The 20,201-nt window shown below is 49.9% G+C and overlaps 1 pseudogene; it reads right to left on the minus strand.

Moving 5' to 3' along the window:
• Positions 1 to 968: 968 nt before the first annotated feature.
• On the minus strand, positions 969 to 8,033 carry LOC117084060 (annotated as a pseudogene).
• Between the last annotated feature and the right edge of the window lie 12,168 nt (positions 8,034 to 20,201).

The raw sequence follows: 20,201 nt of genomic DNA on the forward strand, positions 1-20,201 counted from the left end.
AGGGTTTCAAGGAGGGGTCAACTCCTGAGATGCTGCTGATGCACTGCGATGAGGATAGAAAACCAGGCAGAAGCCTTAACCACATGGAGGGAACAGCATCCTTGACAAGGGCAGGCTGGGGAGAGAGGGATGTGAGAAATCTGAAGTTCAAGGTAGACCAGGTGCAGTGGCTCATGCCTGTAATCCCAGTACTTTAGAAGGCCAAGGTGAGAGGATCACTTGAGCCCAGGAGTTTGAGACCAGCTGGGGCAACATAACGTAGTGAGACCCCCTCATCTCTTCTTCTTCTTTTTTTTTTTTTTTGAGACAGAGTCTCACTCTGTCCACCAGGCTGGAGTGCAGTGGCGCGATCTCGGCTCACTGCAAGCTCCGCCTCCTGGGTTCACGCCATTCTCCTGCCTCAGCCTCCCTTCTTCTTTTTTATAGATGGAGTCTTGCTCTGTTGCCTAGGCTGGAGTGCAGTGGTGCGATCTCGGCTCACTGCAAACTCTGCCTCCCGGGATCAAGCAACTCTCCTGCCTTAAACTCCTGAGTAGCTTCTACAGGCGCGTGCTACCACACCCGGCTAATTTTTTGTATTTTTAGTAGACAGGGTTTCACTGTGTTCACCAGGATGGTCTCAATCTCCTGACCTCGTAACCTACCCGCCTCGGCCTCCCAAAGTGCTGGGATTACAGGTGTGAGCCATCGCACCTAGCCTTCTTTTTATTTTTTTGAGATGGAGTCTCACTCTGTCGTCCAGGCTGGAGTGCAGTGGTGCAATCTTAGCTCACTGCAACCTCCACCTCCCAGGTTCAAACAATTCTCCTGCCTCAGCCTCCCGAGTAGCTGGGAGTACAGGCGCAGGCCACCACACCTGGCTTTTTTTTTTTTTTTGAGACAGAGTCTGGCTCTGTCACCTAGACTGGAGTGCAGTGGCGCCATCTCGTGCAATCTCAGCTCACTGCAACCTCTGCCTCCCAGGTTCAAGCAATTCTCCCACTTCAGCCTCCTGAGTAGCTGGGACTACAGGTGCGTGCCACCACACCTGGCTAATTTTTTTTTTGTTTTTTTTTTTTTTGAGACAGTCTTGCTCCGTCGCCCAGGCTGGAGTGCAGTGGTGCAATCTTGACTTACTGCAAGCTCCACCTCCCAGGTTCAAGTGATTCTCCTACCGCAGCCTCCTGAGCAGCTGGGACTACAGGCGTGTGCCACCATGCTCACTTTTGTATTTTTTTGTATTTTTAATTTTTGTATTTTTAGTAGAGATGGGGTTTCACCATATTGGTCAGGCTGGTCTTGAACTCCTGACCTCGTGATCTGTCTGCCTTGGTCTCCCAAAGTGCTGGGATTACAGGCCTGAGTCACCATGCCCGGCAACGCCGGGCTAATTTTTGTATTTTCAGTAGAGACAGAGTTTCACCATATTGGCCAGGCTGCTCTGAAACTCCTGACCTCAAGTGATCTCCCACCTTGGCCTCCCAAAGTGCTGGGATTACAGGCATGAGCCACCACGCCTGGCCTTTTTTTTTTTTTTTTTGAGATGGAGTCTCACTCTGTCACCCAGGCTGGAGTGCAGTGGTGCAGTCTCGGCTCACTGCAACCTCCGCCTCCAGGGTTCAAGCAGTTCTCCTGCTTCAGCCTCCTGGGTAGCTGGGATTACAGGTGTGTGCCACCACGCCTGGCTAGTTTTTGTATTTTTAGTGAAGATGGGGTTTCACCATGTTGGTCAGGTTGGTCTTGAACTCCTGACCTTGTGATCCTCCCACCTCAGCCTCCCAAAGTGCTGGGATTACAGGTGTGAGCCACTGTGCCTGGCCTTTTTTTCTTTTTGTAGAGACAAGATTTCAGTTTGTTGCCCAGGCTGTTCTCAAATTCCTGGCATCAAGCAGTCTTCCTGCCTTGGCCTCCCAAAGTGTTAGGATTATAGGTGTAAGCCACCACGCTCAGCCCAAGACCCCCAGGTCTACAAAAACAACAAAAAATTAAGCCGGGCACGGTGATTCACACCTGTAATCCCAGCACTTTGGGAGGCGAAAGGCAGCAGATCACCTGAGGTCAGGAGTTCAAGATCAGCCTGGGCAATATGGTGACACCCCATCTCTACTAAAAATACAAAAAATTAGGCAGGCGTGGTGGTGCACGCCTGTAGTCCCAGTTACTTGGGAGGCTGAGGTGGGAGAATCACTTGAGCCCAGGAGTTTGAGACTCAAGTGAGCCATGATCACAACACTGCACTCCAGCCTGGGGGACACAGCCAGACCCTATCTCTAAAAAAGAAAAAGAAGTTGAAGGGGGTTAAGAGCAAACAGGGAAGGGAGGAATTGGGGATGTGAATATAAGCAACTTTTTGGAATTTAGTTATAAGGGAAAGCAAAGAAATGACACAGTAGCTAGAAGGGGAATGTGGGACCAAGACTATTTTGTCTCACTCTGTTGCCCAGGCTGGAGTACAATGGCATGATCATGGCTCACTGCAACCTCCACCTCCAGGGTTGAAGCAATTCTCCTGCCTCAGCCTCCTGAGTCGCTGGAACTACAGGTGCACGCCACAATGCCTGGCTAATTTTTGTATTTCTAGTAGAGATGAGGTTTCACCATGTTGGTCAGGCTGGTCTTTTTTTTTTTTTTTTTTTGAGACGGAGTCTTGCTCTGTCGCCCGGGCTGGAGTGCGGTGGCTGGAGTGTGGTGGCCGGATCTCGGCTCACTGCAAGCTCCGCCTCCCGGCTTTACACCCTTCTCCTGCCTCAGCCTCCAGAGTAGCTGGGACTACAGGCGCCCGCCACCTCGCCTGGCTAGTTTTTTGTATTTTTTAGTAGAGACGGGGTTTCACCGTGTTAGCCAGGATGGTCTCGATCTCCTGACCTCATGATCCACCCGTCTCGGCCTCCCAAAGTGCTGGGATTACAGGCTTGAGCCACCGCGCCCGGCTGGCTGGTCTTAAACTCCTGGCCTCAGATGATCTGCCCTCCTTGGCTTCCCAAAGTGTTGGGATTACAAGCATGAGCCACTGTGCCCACCCTTTTTATTTTTATTTTTTTGAGATGGAGTTTCGCTGTTGTTGCCCAGGCTGGAGTGCAATGGCACGATCTTGCCTCACTGCAACCTCTGCCTCCCAGGTTCAAGTGATTCTCCTGCCTCAGCCTCCTGAGTAGCTGGGATTACAGGCGCCTGCCATCACACCTAGCTAACTTTTGTATTTTTAGTAGAGATGGGGTTTCACCACATTGGCCAGGCTGGTCTCAAACTCCTGACCTCAAGTGATCCACCTGCCTCGGCCTCCCAAAGTGTTGGGATTACAGGCGTGAGCCACCACGCCTGGCTTTTTTCTTTCTTTTTGAGACAGGATATTATGATGTCACCAAGGCTGGAGTGCAGTGGCACTATCACGGCTCACTGAAGCCTTGACCTCCCCAGGCTTGTGATCCTTCCACCTCAGCCTCCAGAGTAGCTGGAAATCCAGGCATGTGCCACCACACCCAGCTAATTTTTTACTTTTTGGAAAGAAGGGGTTTCCCCATGTTGCTCAGGCTGGTCTCACACTCCTGGGCTCAAGCGATCCTCTCACCTTAGCCTCCCAAAGTGCTGGGATTACAGGCATGAACCACCATGCCCAGCAAGAAAAGATTTTTTTCCAAGATAGAAGACCCAGTGAGATTCTCACTTATGCTTCTCTTCATCTCTCCTCTTTTTTTTTTTTACTTTTGAGACGGAGTCTCGCTCTGTTGCCCAATCTGCAATGCAGTGGTGTGATCTCGGCTCACTGCAACCTCTGCCTCCCAGGTTCAAGAAATTCTCCCACCTCAGCCTCCTGAGTAACTGGGATTACAGGCTCGTGCCACCACGCCTGGCTAATTTTTGTATTTTTAGTAGAGACAGGGTTTCACCATGTTGGCCAGGCTGGTCTCGAACTCCTGACATCAGGTGATCCGCCCATCTCGGCCTCCCAAAGTACTGGGATTACAGGCATGAGCCACCACACCCAGCCCTCATCTCTCCTCTTGCTTAACAAACCTACAGAGCCTTTTTGACCTGCCTCCTCAAACCCAAAAATATTTTGGCAAAGTTCTATTCCCCAGAGGGTTCTGAGCTGTAGGAGGTAAAAGCCAGGGTCCTTTGTTCCTACTTTCTGCTCTGTGGCTTTCATCTCTGGGGGCAAGAAGGTGGGCTGCCCCTTGGCAGGGCTCAGGACCAGGCTGTGAAATTCTACAGCCGAAAGAACAAAGTTAGATATTTCAAAATATCATCCTGCCCCTTTTATTTCAGGCCCTTGATCCACTTGGATAACGCCCCCCCCCTTTTTTTTTTTTTATGACAGAGTCTCGCTCTATCACCCAGGCTGGAGTGCAACGGTGCGATCTCGGCTCACTACAACCTCCACCTCCTAGGTTCAAGCAATTCTTCTGCCTCGGCCTCCCAAGTAGCTGGGATTACAGGTGCCTGCTACCACACCCAGCTAACTTTTTGTATTCTTTTTAGTAGAGACAGGGTTTCGCCATGTTGGCCTGGCTGGTCTCAAACTCCTGACCTCAGGTGATCCACCCGCCTCGGCCTCCCAAAGTGCTGGGATTACAGGTATGAGCCACCACACCTGACCTGTGGATGCCCCTTTCTAAACAGGGCCTGCACTGGGCTGTAAGGCTCCCTGCCTGCTGCAGGTTTGGTTGGGGCAGATACCCTTTTCCACCCTAGGACTTTATTTGTTTTCAAGTACTCTGGCCAAAGCAATATTCCCTAAACTTTAGGCATTCTTGGATCCCTTTATGAGTTTTGCTATTTTGGCATGCTACATGTAAGTTTTGCTTAATGTTTTTATGTAAAGCATCTTCCTCCTTTTACTTCTTTTGTTGTGATAAAATTCACATAAAATTCACCGTTTTGAAGTGTACCATTCAGTGACTTTTATTACAATGTTGCGAAACTATCACCACTATAGTGCCAATTTCTCACCACCCCAAAAGGCAGCCCCCTTGTGTTCACACACACACACACACACACACACACACACACACACACTCTGTCCTCCCATCCCTTGGTAACCTAATCTGCCTGGTTTGTTTTTTTTTTTTTTGAGACAGAGTCTCACTTTGTCATCCAGGCTGGAGTGCAGTGGCTCACTGCAACCTCCACCTCTCCGGTTCAAGTGATTTTCCTGCTTCAGCCTCCCAAGTAGCTGGGATTACAGATGTCTGCCATCACGCCTGGCTAATTTTTGTATTTTTAGTAGAAATAGGTTTTCACCATGTTGGCCAGGTTGGTGTCGAACTCCTGACCTCAGGTGACCCACCCACCTTGGCCTCCCAAAGTGCTGGGATTACAGGTGTGAGCCACCGTGCCTGGCTGGATTTTTAAATTTTATTTTATTTTTTTGAGACAGAGTCTGGCTCTCAAGTGCAGTGGCATGATGCTGGCTCACTGCATCCTCTGCCTCCCAGGTTCATGTGATTCTCCTGTCTCAGCCTCAGGAGTAACTGGGACTGTAGGCGCATGCCACCAAGCCCAGCTAATTTTTGTTTTGTTTTGAGACAAGAGTCTCACTCCGTCTCCCAGATTGGAGTGCAGTGGTGTGATCTCGGCTCACTGCAACCTCCACCTCCCAGGTTCAAGTGATTCTCCCGCCTTAGCCTCCAGGGTAGCTGAAACTACAGGCATGCACCATCACACCCGGCTAATTTTTTTGTATTTTGGTAGAGATGGGGTTTCACCATGTTGTCCAGGTTGGTCTCGAACTCCTGAGCTCAGGCAATCCGCCCACTTCAGCCTCCCAAAGTGCTAGGCTTATAGGCACCCGACACCGCACCCGGCCGATTTTTGATATTTTTAGTACACACGTGGTTTCACCTTGTTGGTCAGGCTGGCCTTGAACTCCTGACCTCAAGTGATCGGCCCGCCTCGACCTCTCAAAGTGCTGGGATTACAAGCGTGAGCCACCACGCCTGGCCCCAGGAAATCTTGATTTTTAATGTGGTATCTCCAAATTCTGAAACTTTGGCAACTAATGCAATTTTTAAAAGATTGTGGGCCAGGCAGACTGCATTCTATGGAGGTAGAAAAGGAGGCCTGAGGACGGGCGCGGTGGCTCAAGCCTGTAATCCCAGCACTTTGGGAGGCAGAGGCGGGCAGATCACGAGATTAGGAGTTCGAGACCAGCCTGGCCAATATGGTGAAACCCCATCTCTACTAAAAATATAAAAATTAGCCGGGCGTGGTGGCACGCACCTGTAGTCCCAGCTACTCAGGAGGCTGAGGCAGAAGAATCGTTTGTACCCGAGAGGCGAGCTTGCAGTGAGCCGAGATCGCAGCACTGCACTCCAACCTGGGTGGCAGAGCCAGACTCTCTCAAAAACAAACAAAAAATTAGCCGGGCGTGGTGGCGCATGCCTGTAATCCAGCTACTTGGGAGGCTGAGGTAAGAGAATCGCTTGAACTCAGGAGGCGGAGGTTAAGGTGAGCCGAGATCGCGCCATTGCACTCCAGCCTAGGCAACAAGAGCCAAAGTCCGTCTCAAAGAAAAGGCAAAAGAAAGAAAAGAAAAAGAAAAAGGAGGCTTGAGCCCGGCGCAGTGGCTCACGCCTGTAATCCCACGTTTAGGAGGCTAAGCTGGGAGGATTGCTTGAGTCTGGAAGCTCGAGGTTGCAGTGAGCCATGATCGTGCCACTGCGCTCCAGCCTGGGTGATAGAGTGAGACCCCGTGTTTAAAAAAAAAGGGGGGAGCCTGTAACAGAGACGCGACTCCCCAAAATGCCGCACAGCAAGTGGGGGCCGTACAGCCCATGGTTTCCAGAAAGCTTCTCTTGGGAATGTAAAGTAACACTTACCCTGGGTCTCCTAGTTTCTAGACCTCCTGAGGCTAGAGGCCCTGAGAACGGAATAAGTGCAAAGTCCCCGACCCCGCACACCGTCCTCGGCTCGCTCCGCACCGCAGCCTTCATTCCCTGAGCACCGCGGTTCGTTCGTCTCCGGGACTTCGCCCTCCATTACCTGGATGGCCTGCAAGGCCATTACTCGCCACTCCGCCCTAGCTGGGTTATGTCGGCGGCAAGACTTGCTTCCACTCCGCACTCCCGGAGAGCCACGCGCAGACCCTCCTCCACAGCCCCATCGCACCCTCCCAAAATAGGCAGGTTAGACTTGCTTCCCTCGCCGACACCCAGCACCGAGGGGCAGTCCCCGAGGCCACGCAGACCTCTCCCACCCACGCGCAGAGAACGGCCCAGGGAACCGCGGGAGCCAGTCTAGCGCGGGGAGAGTGGCAGGCGAGAGGCACGAGGTGCGCATGTGTAGCGCGGCCTTTATTTCGTCACTGCGAGTCCAGAACCCACGACGGGATCATGAGCACGCCCCCCGCTGGCGCCTGCGCGCTTGCGCATCTTCCTCTGCCAGGCGCGCTGCCGCAGCCGTCGGGGTCACCTCGGGGTTGAGCTGCTTCTCCAGCAAGTGCATGCGCTCCATGGCCTCAGTCATCATGTCCATGAGCAGTTCCTGCTTCAGCTTCAGGTAGTTGTTCTCCTCCAGCAACACTTGGCTCTTGGTCTGCTGCACCTGCGCGTTCCCGCTCGAGGCGGTCGGCGAGAGCAGCGGCGACCGCGTCGGCGCCAGCGGGCCCTCAGTGGTCCACCGGCTGCCGCGGAACACGAAGGCCTGGTTGCCGAGGCGCACGCGCGGCGGGCCGTAGGCGAGGCCCAGCTCTGCCTGGCGCGTGTTGTGGTCCAGCAGGTAGAAGGTGGACAGGGAAGACTTGCGGCGCAGCGGCGGCCGCCTTGGCGAGAAGGCCGCGAGATGTGATCGGCCCAGAACTGCTGCAGCTGCTGCCACAGGCGGCTGGCATGCATGGCTTGTAGCCAGGCACTCGAAGGTTGCCAGGGCGTGGACCTTGTAGGGCACGCAGGAGCTCGGAGGGGAGCCTTGGGAGCGCGGGAGCCTTGGGAGCGCTGGCGACTCGTGCTGCGCGCTTGTTGCGGGACCCCGGATGTCCAGAATGATGAAGGCGAGCCAGGGGGCGTTGCTAGGAGACAAGAGTCCGGGTGAGCAGCGTGCTTGGTACAGGCCGCCTCTCAAACCGCGAGGCCGGTGGACATGTCTTAGCCCTGCACCTAGTGCTGCGGCTGTGGCTAACCGGCTGCTGGCCACCGAGGAGCCCCTCCCTCCACGCTGCACAGGCAGCAGTCTCACCTAAACCACCTTCCCCAAAGACCACTGAGGGTTCGGGCCCTGGGATAGATATGCAGATGGAGGACGGGAGGAGGGCCCTGTTCTCTGAGCTGCAGCTGGAAGGGTGAGGGGTAGGGAATGATAGCAAGACAAGTAAGTAGGTATTTAAAGGAGGAGTAGGACTGTGCCAGGTGGGTTGAGGATGGAAAATGGAGAGCTTCTAGGCAGAAGGAAGAGCCGAGCACGGCTTTTTCTTTTTTTTTTTTTTTTTGAGACAGAGTCTCGCTGTTGTTGCCCGAGCTGGAGTGCAATGGCACAATCTTGGCTCACTGCAACCTCCGCCTCCCGGGTTTCAGCAATTCTCCTGTCTCAGCCTCTTGAGTAGCTGAGATTACAGGCGCCTGCCATCACCCCCAGCTAATTTTTCTATTTTTAGTGAAGACAGGGTTTCACCATGTTGGCCAGGCTGGTCTCGAACTCCTGACCTCAGGTGATCTGCCTGCCTCGGTCTCCTAAAGTGCTGAGATTACAGGCATGAGCCACTGTATCCAGCAGGGCAGGACTTTCATATTTCAGATGTAAACACGAGCTTGGATAGGATTGGTGCTGGGAAGAGCAGGAGAGGAACCTGGGAAGGTGGACCAGTGCACTATGTGAAGGTGCTGTACAGGCAGGCTCAGAAGCTTAGACTTCCTTTTGTGGGTAAGAGGGAATTGTGGAAGGATTACAAAGCCAGGGTTAGATCTGGGTTCTGAAAACAATCTGGGAGGATGTCTACCATAGCCAACGGCATTATTGCCCTCATCATTCAGTCATTTGATGGACTTGAACTAGCATCCGCTCTGTGCCAGGCTCTGGTCTTGGGAAGGGGACCCGGAACAGCCTCTACCTGCCCTCAAGATGCTCCTAATCCAGCTTGGAAGACATGTGTATACAGACCACAGTCCAGTGACATCCTGGGGTATGTGCCATAGGCTAGACCTATGCATAGGGCTCAAAGTAACAGGGATTGTGCACACTAAACATGACATTTGTTCCAAACAAACTATGCCCTCAGGGAGTCCAAAGTCCAGATAACAGACAAGTCCCATTTTGCTCACTTCTCCCTGCACCCACCCACCCCCTGGCCCAGTAAGTACTGATTCTGTTATGTGAAAAGGGGAGTTATGTGTTGTTTCTAATTCCTCTTCTGCCCATGGACAATGAGAAGAGAAAGAACTGGAGCAGGGTTCCCCCTCTGTTATGTCTTCGTTAATTCATAAGACACTTATCCCTCACATATAGGTGGACAGAGGCTGGACGGTACATACCATCCCCAAGATCTGGTTCAGGGAGATGGTCTCTGGAAGCCCACATCCAGGCCCACCCTTGAGATTGTATCTTCTCAGAGGATCCTTCCCCGTTAATCCTCACTGTATGTTGTGCCTCACCTGGAAGATGTGGTGGAGTTGCGGAGCTGCTGTCCCAGGGCTAGTCCCATCTGTGACCCACTCAGCTCCTGTCCACCTGCTGTGACTCACAATGCCTCCAGGCCAGGCCACCCCCGGACAAGAAGGGGTGCTGACCACTGAGCTGTCAAATAGACTCTGGGCTCTCCCTTGCATGCATTCAGTGCATCATTGAGCACCTACTGTGTTCTAGGAACAGTTCCAGGGAAGTGAAGAAGATATTCCCTCATTAAGCTGTCATTCTTGGCAGGGGAATGAGGGGAGTGGTCATAAGCAGAGTCTAAGACAGGAATTTGTTCTAGGGGAACTAACAAGATAGTCTCTCAGGAAGCTAACAGAGGGTGTCATGAGTCAGGTTCCCTAGAAGCAGAACCTAAGATGAGCATTCTTGTTCAAGTGAATTATTGGGGAAGTGCTCTCAGGAGAAGGGGGTGAGGGAAGCAGGACGGCAGAGAAAACAGGCTAAGGCTCAGCCAGAGTGTGGTCTCACATGGAGCCTAGCTTCTGCTTGCTGTCATGGGGAACTCAGAGCACATATAGCACCACAGTTAGGCCTCCTTAAGGCAAGGGAGCCAGCCTTTTGTACCCTCCTTTTACATGTCAGTCAGTTATTGGCCGGGGCAGCTGAGAGTTATCAACCAGCACCTACAGCACTTTTGGGTGCAACCAGGGATCTGGGTTCTCAGTGGGGTGCCAACTGAGGAGGGAGGAAGATAATAGAATAGATGATAAAAATGAAAGGGTAGACTAGCCAACATGGCAAGACCCCATCGCTACAAAAACAAAGTAGCTGGGTGTGGTGGCATGTGACTGTAGTCCCAGCTACTCAAGAGGCTGAGGTGGGAGGATCACCTGAGCCCAGGAAGTGAAAGCTGCAGTGAACAGTGATTGTGCCACTGCACTCCAGCATGGGCGATAGAGACCTTGTGTTAAAAAAAAAAAAAGAGGGCCAGGCATGGTGTTTCACACCTGTAAATCCCAGCACTTTGGGAGGGGAAGGTGGGTGGATCACCTGAAGTCAGAAGCTCAAGAACAGCCTGACCAACATGGTGAAACTCCATGTCTACTAAAAAATAGAAAAAAATTAGCCGGGCGTGGTGGCGGGTGCCTGTAATCCCAGCTACTCAGGACGCTGAGGCAGGATAATTGCTTGAACCCAGGAGGCAGAGGTTACAGTGAGCGAAGATTGTGCCACTGTACTCCAACCTGGGCAACAAGAGCGAAACTCCATCTCTAACCAAAAAAAAGGAATGACTAAATGAATAAGAATATTCAGGCCAGGTGTGGTGGCTCACACCTGTAATCCCAGCACTTTGGGAGGCTGAGGTGGGTGGATCATGAAGTCAGGTGATCGAGATCATCCTGGCTAACTTGGTGAAACCCCATCTCTAATAAAAATACAAAAAATTGGCCAGGTGCAGTGGCTCATGCCTGTAATCCCAGCATCTTGGGAGGCTGAGGCAGGTGGATCACCTGAGGTCGGGAGTTCGAGACCAGCCTGACCAACATGGAGAAACCCCATCTCTTCTCAAAATACAAAATTAGCCGGGCGTGGTGGTGCATACCTATAACCCCTGCTGCTTGGGAGGCTGAGGCAGGAGAATCGCTTGAACCCAGGAGGCAGTGGTTGCAGTTGGCCGAGATTGCACCACTGCACTCCAGCCTGGGCGACAGAGCGAGACTCCGTCTCAAAAAAAATAAAAGAATAAATAAAAAGAATGTCTAATTCTGATACGTACAGTGAAGAAAACAAACCAGGGAAATACAGAAAGTGATTTTGGGACAGGGTGAGGAGTAGGAACTAATTTAGACGTGGTGCTCAGTGAAGGCCCTTGACATTCATGCTAAAACCTGAACAATAAGGAGACTCCAGTCCCTTGAAGACCTGGGGGTAAAGGAAGGAAGTGGCTGGGCATGTTTGAAGGACAAGTGCCATGTGTGCGGACAGTGGAAGGAAATGAAGTCAGTCCTAACTGCTAAGCCCACCCACCTGACTACAAGGGACAGACCCAGAATCACAGGAGCTCACAAGCTGGGGCACAGCCCGCTGGTAGTGCCACCTCCTAGGAAACTTCTGTAATCGTTTTATTGAGGTATAACTGACATAATCAACTACATTTTATTTTTATTTTTATTTTTTGAGATGGAGTCTCGCTCTGTCGCCCAGGCTAGAGTGCAGTGGCACGATCTCAGCTCACTGCAAGCTCCGCCTCCCAGGTTCACGCCATTCTCCTGCCTCAGCCTCCCAAGTAGCTGGGACTACAGGCACCCGCCACTACGCTGGGCTAATTTTTGTATTTTTTTTTTTTTAGTAGAGACGTGGTTTCACGGTGTTGGCCAGGATGGTCTCGATCTCCTGACCTCATGATCCACCCGCCTCAGCCTCCCAAAGGGCCGGGATTATAGGCGAGATCTACGCCCGGCCAACTACATATATTTATAACGTATAATGTGAAGTATTTCAATAATTTGTTATGTGAAATCATTCTCAAAATCAAGATAATGAATGTATCCATCTGGTGGTATCCATTATCTTTTTTTCTTTTTTTTGAGAGGAGTCTCTCACTTGGTTGCCCAGGCTGGAATGCAGTGGTGCGATCTCAGCTCACTGCAACCTCTGCCTCCCGGGTTCAAGTGATTCTCCTGTCTCAGCCTCCCAAGTAGCTGGGATTACAGGTGCACACCACCACACCCAGCTAATTTTTGTATTTTTAGTAGAGATGGGGTTTCACCATGTTCACCAGGCTGGTCTCAAACTCCTGGCCTTAAGTGATCCACCAGCCTTGGCTGCCCAAACTGCTGGAATTACAGGCATGAGTCACCGTGCCTGGCCTCAGTATAGATTTTTTTTGGCATTGGCTTCTCATCACATAATTATTTTAAGATTTATCCATGTTGTTGCATTTATTAACAATGCATTACTTTGAGTAGTATTTCATTGTATGGAAACACCACACAATTTGTTTTTCCATTCAGCTGTTGATGCACATTTGGGTTGTTTCCAGTTTGGGGGCTACTGCAAATAAAACTGCTCTGAACATTTTTGTTCATCTTTATGTGGACATATGCTTTCATTTCTCTTAAGTAAATCCCCAGGCTGGGTCATATGGCAGGTGCATGTTTACCTTTTTATTAAGCCACTAACAGTGAGTGAAAGTTTCTGTTTCTGTGTATCCTGGCCGACACTTAGTTTGGTAAACCTTCATTTTTAAAAAATTTGCTTAATTAAAGGTGGTGATGGTGTTTTGTGAGACCCCTGTCTCACCGTGGTGCCTAGGCTGGTCTGAAACTCCTGGGCTCAAGGGATCCTTCCACCTGGGCCTCTGGGCCTCCCAAAGTGCTAGGATTACAGGCAGGAGCCATGGGACCCAGCTAGTAAGCCCTTTTTTTTGAGACGGAGTCTCGCTCTGTCGCCCAGGCTGCAGTGCAGTGGCGCAATCTCTGCTTACTGCAAGCTCCACCTCCTGGGTTCACACCATTCTCCTGCCTCAGCCTCCTAAGTAGGTGGGACTACAGGTGCCTGCCACCACACTGGCTAATTTTTTTTGTATTTTTAGTAGAGACGGGGTTTCACCGTGTTAGCCAGGTTAGTCTCGATCTCCTGACCTCATGATCCACCTGCCTAGGCCTCCCAAAGTGCTGGGATTACAGGCTTGAGCCACCCTGCCCAGCCAAGCCTTTTTAATTTTAGCCATAGTGGTAGTGTGTCTAAATTGTGGGGTTTTTGCTGTTTTGTTGTTGTTTTAAATTTTTAACAAGCTCATCCTTAATTTATTTTATTTATTTGTCTGTCTATTTATTTTTTGAGATGGAGTTTTGCTTTTGTTGCCGAGGCTGGAGTGCAGTGGTGTGATCTCGACTCACTGCAATCTGCACCTCCTGGGTTCAAGCGATTCTCCTGCCTCAGCCTCCCAAGTAAGTGGGATTACAGGCGTGTGCCACCACACCTGGCTAATTTTGTTTTTTGTTTTTTGTTTTGACTAGAGATGGGGTTTCACCATGTTGGTCAGGCTGGTCTTGAACTCCTGACCTCAAGTGATCCATCCACCTCTGCCTCCTTAAGTGCTGGGATTATAGGCTTGAACCACTGCGCCCAGCCTTAATAAATCTGTTTATTTACTTATTTAATTTTTGGAGGCAGAGTGGCATCCTGTCACTCAGGCTGGTGTGCAGTGGCGCAGCCTTCGGTCACCACAACCTCTGCTTCCCGGGTTCAAGCGATTCTTCTGCCTCAGCCTCCTGAGTATGTGGGATTACAGGCACATGCCACCATGCCTGGCTAATTTTGGGGTTTTTTTTCTGAGATGGAGTTTCACTCTTGTTGCCCAGGCTGAAGTGCAATGGCGCAATCTTGGCTCACCACAACCTCCACCTCAGCCTCCCCTGTAGGTGGGATTACAGGCATGTGCCACCACGCCTGGCTAATTTTGTATTTTTAGTAGAGACAGGGTTTCTCCATGTTGGGCAGACTGGTCTTGAACTCCCGACCTCAGGTGATCGCCCACCTTGTGCTGGGATTACAGGAATGAGCCACCACGCCCAGTTTTTTTTTTTTTTTTTTTGAGATGGAGTTTCGCTCTTGTTGCCTAGGCTGGAAAGCAATGGCATGATCTCAGCTCACTGAAACCTCTGCCTGCTGGGTTCAAGAGATTCTCCTGCCTCAGCCTCCCAGGTAGCTGGGATTACAGGCACCTGCCACCACGCCTGGCTAATTTTTGTACTTTTAGTAGAGATGGGGTTTCACCATGTTGGCAAGGCTGGTCTCGAACTCCAGATCTCAGGTGATCCACCTGCCCTGGCCTCTCAAAGTGTTGGGATTATAGGCGTGAGCCACCGTGCCCGGCCCAATTTTTGTATTTTTAGTAGACGTGGGTTTTCACCATCTTTGCCCGGCTGGTCTCAAACTCCTGACCTCAGGTGATCTGTCTGCATTGGCCTCCAAAATGCTGGGATTACAGATGTGAGTCATTGCGCCTGGCCTCATCCTTAATAAATTGAGGTTTTAATTTGCATTTCTCTAACAGCTAATGCTATTAAGCATCTTTCCATGTGGGTATTTGTTATCTATTTTATTTATTTATTTATTTATTTTTTTGAGACGGAGTCTCGCTGTCTCTCCCAGGCTGGAGTGCAGTGGCACGATCTCGGCTCACTGCAAGCTCCGCCTCCCGGATTCATGCCATTCTCCCGCCTCAGCCTCCGAGTAGCTGGGACTACAGGCACCTGCCACCATGCCCGGCTAATTTTTTTTTTTATTTTTAGTAGAGACGGGGGTTTCACCGTGTTAGCCAGGATGGTCTCGATCTCCTGACCTAGTGATCCGCCTGCCTCGGCCTCCCAAAGTGCTGGGATTACAGGCTTGAGCCACCGCGCCGGCCTTTTGTTATCTATTTTAATGAAGTGGTTGTTCAAGTCTTTTTTTTTTTTTTTTTTTTGAGACAGAGTCTCGCTCTGTCACCAGGCTGGAGTACAGTGGCACGATCTTGGCTCACTGCAACCTCCGCCTCCCGGGTTCAAGTGATTCTCCTGCCTCAGCCTCCCAAGTAGCTGGGATTACAGGCACGTGCCACCACACCCAGCTAATTTCTGTATTTTTAGTAGAGATGAGGTTTCACCATGTTGGCCAGGCTGGTCTTGAACTCCTGACCTCATGTGATCTGCCTGCCACGGCCTCCCAATGTGCTGGGATTACAGGTGTAAACCACCAAGCCCGGCCGTCTTTTTTTTTTTTTTTTCCAGTGGTTCAAGTCTTTTTGCCTATTTTACAAATTGGATTGTTTGTCTTAACACTCTTGTCTTAGCTCTTGTTGCCCAGGTTGGAGTGCAATACGTGGCTCACTGCAACTTCCGGCAGCTCACTGCAACTTCCGGCTCCAGGATTCAAGCAATTCTCTTCCCTCAGCTTCCTGAGTAGCTGGGACTACAGGCGCCTGCCACCACGCCCAGCTAATTTTGTATCTTTAGTAGAGACAGGGTTTTGCCATATTGGTCAGGCTGGTCTTGAACTCCTGCCCTCAGGTAATCCGTCTGCCTTGGCCTCCCAAAGGTCTGGCTATCCAGGCATGAGCCACTGCACCCAGCCTGCAGTTTCTGTTTTTGTTTTTGTTTTTGAGATGGAGTCTCCCTCTGTCGCCCAGGCTGGAGTGCAGTGGAGTGGTGCTATCTCGGCTCACTGTAAGCCCTGCCTCCCAGGTTCACGCCATTCTCCTGCCTCAGCCTCCCGAGTAGCTGGGACTACAGTCGCCCACCACCATGCCTAGCTAATTTTTTGTATTTTTAGTAGAGACGGGGTTTCATCGTGTTAGCCAGGATGGTCTCCATCTCCTGACCTCGTGATCTGCTCACCTTGGCCTCCCAAAGTGCTGGGATTACAGGCGTGAGCCACCATACCCGGCCTTTTTTTTGAGACGGAATTTTGCTCTTGTTGCCCAGGCTGGAGTGCAATGTACAATCTTGGCTCACTACAACCTCTGCCCCCTGGGTTCGAGGGATTCTCCTGCCTCAGCCTCCTGAGTTGCTGGGATTACAGGCCGGCTAATTTTTTGTATTTTTAGTAGAGACAGCGTTTCTCCATGTTGGTCAGGCTGGTCTCGAACTCCCGACCTTAGGTGATCCGCCCGTCTCGGCCTCCCAAATTGCTGGGATTACAGGCATGAGCCACCACGCCCAACCCCAGCTTGCAATTTTTACATTCTAGATAAAATCCTTTGTTTGATATGTTTTGCAAATATTTCTTCCCAGTCTGTGGCTTGCCTTTTAGGGCAAAAGTTTTTAGTTTTGACGATGTCCAATTTATCAAGTTTTTCTTTTTCACGTTTTTTTGTGTCATATTTATGAACTGTTTGCCAAGTATAAAGTTACTAAGATTGTCTCCTTTTTATTCTAGAAGTTTCATAGTTTTAGCTTTACATTTAGGTCTGTGCTCCATTTTAAGTTAATTTTTGTTTATGATGTTTTGTGGTTTTTTTTTTTTTTGACAGAAATGCCAAATTGACTCAGCACCATTCACAGAGAAGACTGGCCTTTCCCACAGTAACTGCAGTGACGTCCGTGTTGTTCATCACATGACTGAGGACATGGCTCTGGTTCTGTGCTCTGTGTTCTTTTCCTTGGTCTGTTTCTCGTGGCACCAATACTGTTGATACCTGGTAGTGTAAACGTTCCAATACTATTCTTTAAGATTGCTTTGGCTTTCTAGATCCTTTGTATTTCCATATAAATTTTAGAATTTGATTGTCAGTGTTCACAAATAAACCCTCATGCTCACTGTTTAAAGCTTTCTCTTCTTGTCATGAGGACACTTGAGCTCAAATCAACCTCCCGAAGGTGTCCGATAAGACACGGAATCAGAGCCCAGGAATATTTTAACCAAGCCAGTGATTCATATTCTTTATCTCTCCACATCGTATCTATGTTATTAAAGTCAATTTTCGGCCATACGCAGTGGCTCATGCCTGTAATCCCAGCAATTCGGGAGGCTGAGGCAGGCAGATCACTTGAGGCCAGGAGTTCGAGATGAGCCTGGCCAACATGGTGAAACCCTGTCTCTACTAAAAATACAAAAAATTAGCTGGGGTGGTGGCGCACACCTGTGGTCCCAGCTACTTGGGAGGCTGAGGGAGGAGAACTGCTTGAACCCAGGACTTGGAGGTTGCAGTGAGCCGAGATCGTGCCACTGCACTCCAGCCTGGCAACAGAGCAAGACTCCATCCTGGAAAAAAAAAAAAAAAAGCTGACTTTATCTATCTGTCATCTATTAGGCGGCACCCGGCCGCCTAAGGTCACTTTTCATTAGCAATCATGATATTTGGCCAGGCATGGTGGCTCATGCCTGTAATCTCAGCACTTTGGGAAGCCGAGAAGTTTGAGACCAGCCCAGCCAACATGGTGAAACTCCATCCCCACTAAAACTAAAAATAAAATATTAGCTGGGCATGGTGGCATGTGCCTGTAATCCCAGCTAATTGGGAAGCTGAGGCAGGAGAATCGTTTATACCCAGGAGGTGGAGGTTGCAGTGAGCAGAGATCATGCCACAGCACTCCAGTGTGGGCGACAGAGCGAGACTGTCTCAAAAACAACAAGAACAACAACAAAAAACAACAAAAACATACTTCAGACAGATCATAGATGGCCACCAGGAATGGCATACAGCTTCCCTTATTTCATGGCCTACCAAAAAGAGAATACTATAAAACCCAAGGAAGTCTTCCCTTTTTTTTTTTTTTTTGAGACAGAGTTTTGCTCTTGTTGCCCAGGTGGGAGTGGAATGGTGCGATCTCGGCTCACTGCAACCTCTGCCTTCTGGGTTCAAGCAATTCCCCTGCCTCAGCCGCCTGAGTAGCTGGGATTACAGGTGCCCACCACTATGCTTGTCTAATTTTTTGGTATTTTTAGTAGACATGGGGTTTCACCATGTTGGCCAGGCTGGTCTCGAACTCCTGACTTCAGCTGATCCATCTGCCTCAGCCTCCCAAAGTGTTGGGATTACAGGTGTGAGCCACCCCACCCAGCCTCTTTTTTTTCTTCTTCTTTTTAAAGTTCTTGCCTACTCCTGGAAGTCCTTATTTGATTATTTGAACAGGAAAAGTTAGGAGAGATGATGGATAATTCCCAGTTAACATGGATGTTAACTCCTTTCACAAGAAGACCTTGATTTTGAGGACATTTAATGAGGCCTTCAGAATGTAAAGATTCACAATTTTAAAAATGGCTTCTGGTTCCTTTGAGGATCCTCATCTCAATGTCACTGAAAAGACAAGGTCTGAAGCCTGTGAGGAAGGGAAGGGTGTGCTACCGGGTCCCAACAGGTCTGAATTGAAGGACATAAGGTTTATTCTGATGGCAGAAAGGAAAGGAGAAGAGCATCTGAAAATTTTTCAGATTTTTCCACATCAGAAGCATTTGTACACACTAGCTGTGAATCACAGTGGGTGTGAATGTCAGTGGGTCCCTTCTGGCAACCAAGAGGAATATTAATATTCCCCAAACCAAGGAAGCTAGTTTTTCCCCATGGAAATTTCAGTCTGGCTTCTGAGATATTCTGTTAGTGACATTTGCCCTTCCCTGAAACAACATGGTGTTCTCTGTGCTAATATAGTTTTAAAAAAGAAGTTGGCCAGGCACGGTGGCTCACACCTGTAATCCCAGCACTTTGGGAGGCTGAGGCGGGCAGATCACCTGAGGTCAGGAGTTCGAGACCAGCCTGGCCAACATGGTGAAACCCCCGTCTGTACTTAAAATACAAAAATTAGCTAGGCGTGGTGGTACGCTCCTGTAATCCCAGCTACTTGGGAGGCTGAGACAGGAGAATCACTTGAACCTGGGAGGCGGAGGTTGCATTGAGCCGAGATCGCACCATGGCACTCCAGCCTGGGGGACAAGAGTGAGACTTCATCTCAAAAAAAAAAAAAAAATCTGAAAAAAGGCTGGGTGCAGTGGCTCATGCCTGTAACCCCAAAACTTTGGGAGGCTGAGGCAGGTGGATCACAAGGTCAGGAATTCGAGACTAGCCTGACCAACATGGTGGAAGCCGTCTCTACTAAAAATACAAAAATTAGCCAAGTGTGGTGGCACGGGCCTGTAATCCCACATACTCAGGAGGCTGAAGCAGGAGAATCGCTTGAACCCGGGAGGTGGAGGTTGCAGCAAACTGAGATCACACCACTGCACTCCAGCCTGAGTGACAAAGAAAGACTCCATCTCAAAAAAAAAAAAAAAAAAAAAAACACTTAAGAAAGTCACTTTGAGAGGTTGTGGCAGGCAGATCACTTGAGGCCAGGAGTTTGAGAGCTGCCAGGACAACATGGCGAAACCCTGTCTCTACAAAAAATACAAAAATTAGCTGGGTGTGGTGGCACAAGCCTGTAATCCCAGCTACATGGGAGGCTGAGACATGATAGTCACTTGAACCCAGGAGGCAGAGGTTGCAGTGAGCCGTGATCATGCCACTGCACTCCAGCCTGGATGACAGAGTGAGACTCTCTCAAAAAAAAAAATAATAAGTAACATAAATGTTAATTTGACTTTTTGGTTTGTATTATAGGTAAAATTATAAACTTATGGTTTTATATTGACATAGAGCTGTAAATTAATTTATAGTGGGTTTATGTTTATAGACATTGATTTATTATTTTTTTACTTTAGTTTTTTGAGACCATGTCTCACTCTGTTGCCCAGGCTGGAGTGCAGCAGCACAACTTTGGCTCATGGCAACTTCTGCCTCCCAGGTTCAAGCGATTCTCTTGCCTCAGCCTCCCGAGTAGTTGGGATTACAGGACCCACCACCATGCCTGGCTAATTTTTGTATTTTTAGTAGAGATGGGGTTTCGCCTTGTTGGCCAGGCTGGTCTCGAACTCCTGGTCTCAAGTTATCCACCCGCCTCAGCCTCCCAAAGTGCTGGGATTACAGGCGTGAGCCATCACGCCTGGCCTATATACATTTAAACAAGACTGTGTGGTGGGTTAATATTTTGAAATGTTAGCCAGTGTATGGTTGTTTCTTCAGGCCGACTAAGCTATGTAAAAAGGTGAGTGGGCTGGGCACACTGGCTCATGCCTATAATCCCAGCATTTTGTGAGGTCAGGGCGGGAGGATCCCTTTAAGCCCAGGAGTTTGAGACCAG

The sequence above is a fragment of the Trachypithecus francoisi genome, unplaced genomic scaffold, assembly GCF_009764315.1.
Source record: "Trachypithecus francoisi isolate TF-2019V2 unplaced genomic scaffold, Tfra_2.0 Contig00420_ERROPOS43331+, whole genome shotgun sequence".
Classification (NCBI taxonomy): domain Eukaryota; kingdom Metazoa; phylum Chordata; class Mammalia; order Primates; family Cercopithecidae; genus Trachypithecus; species Trachypithecus francoisi.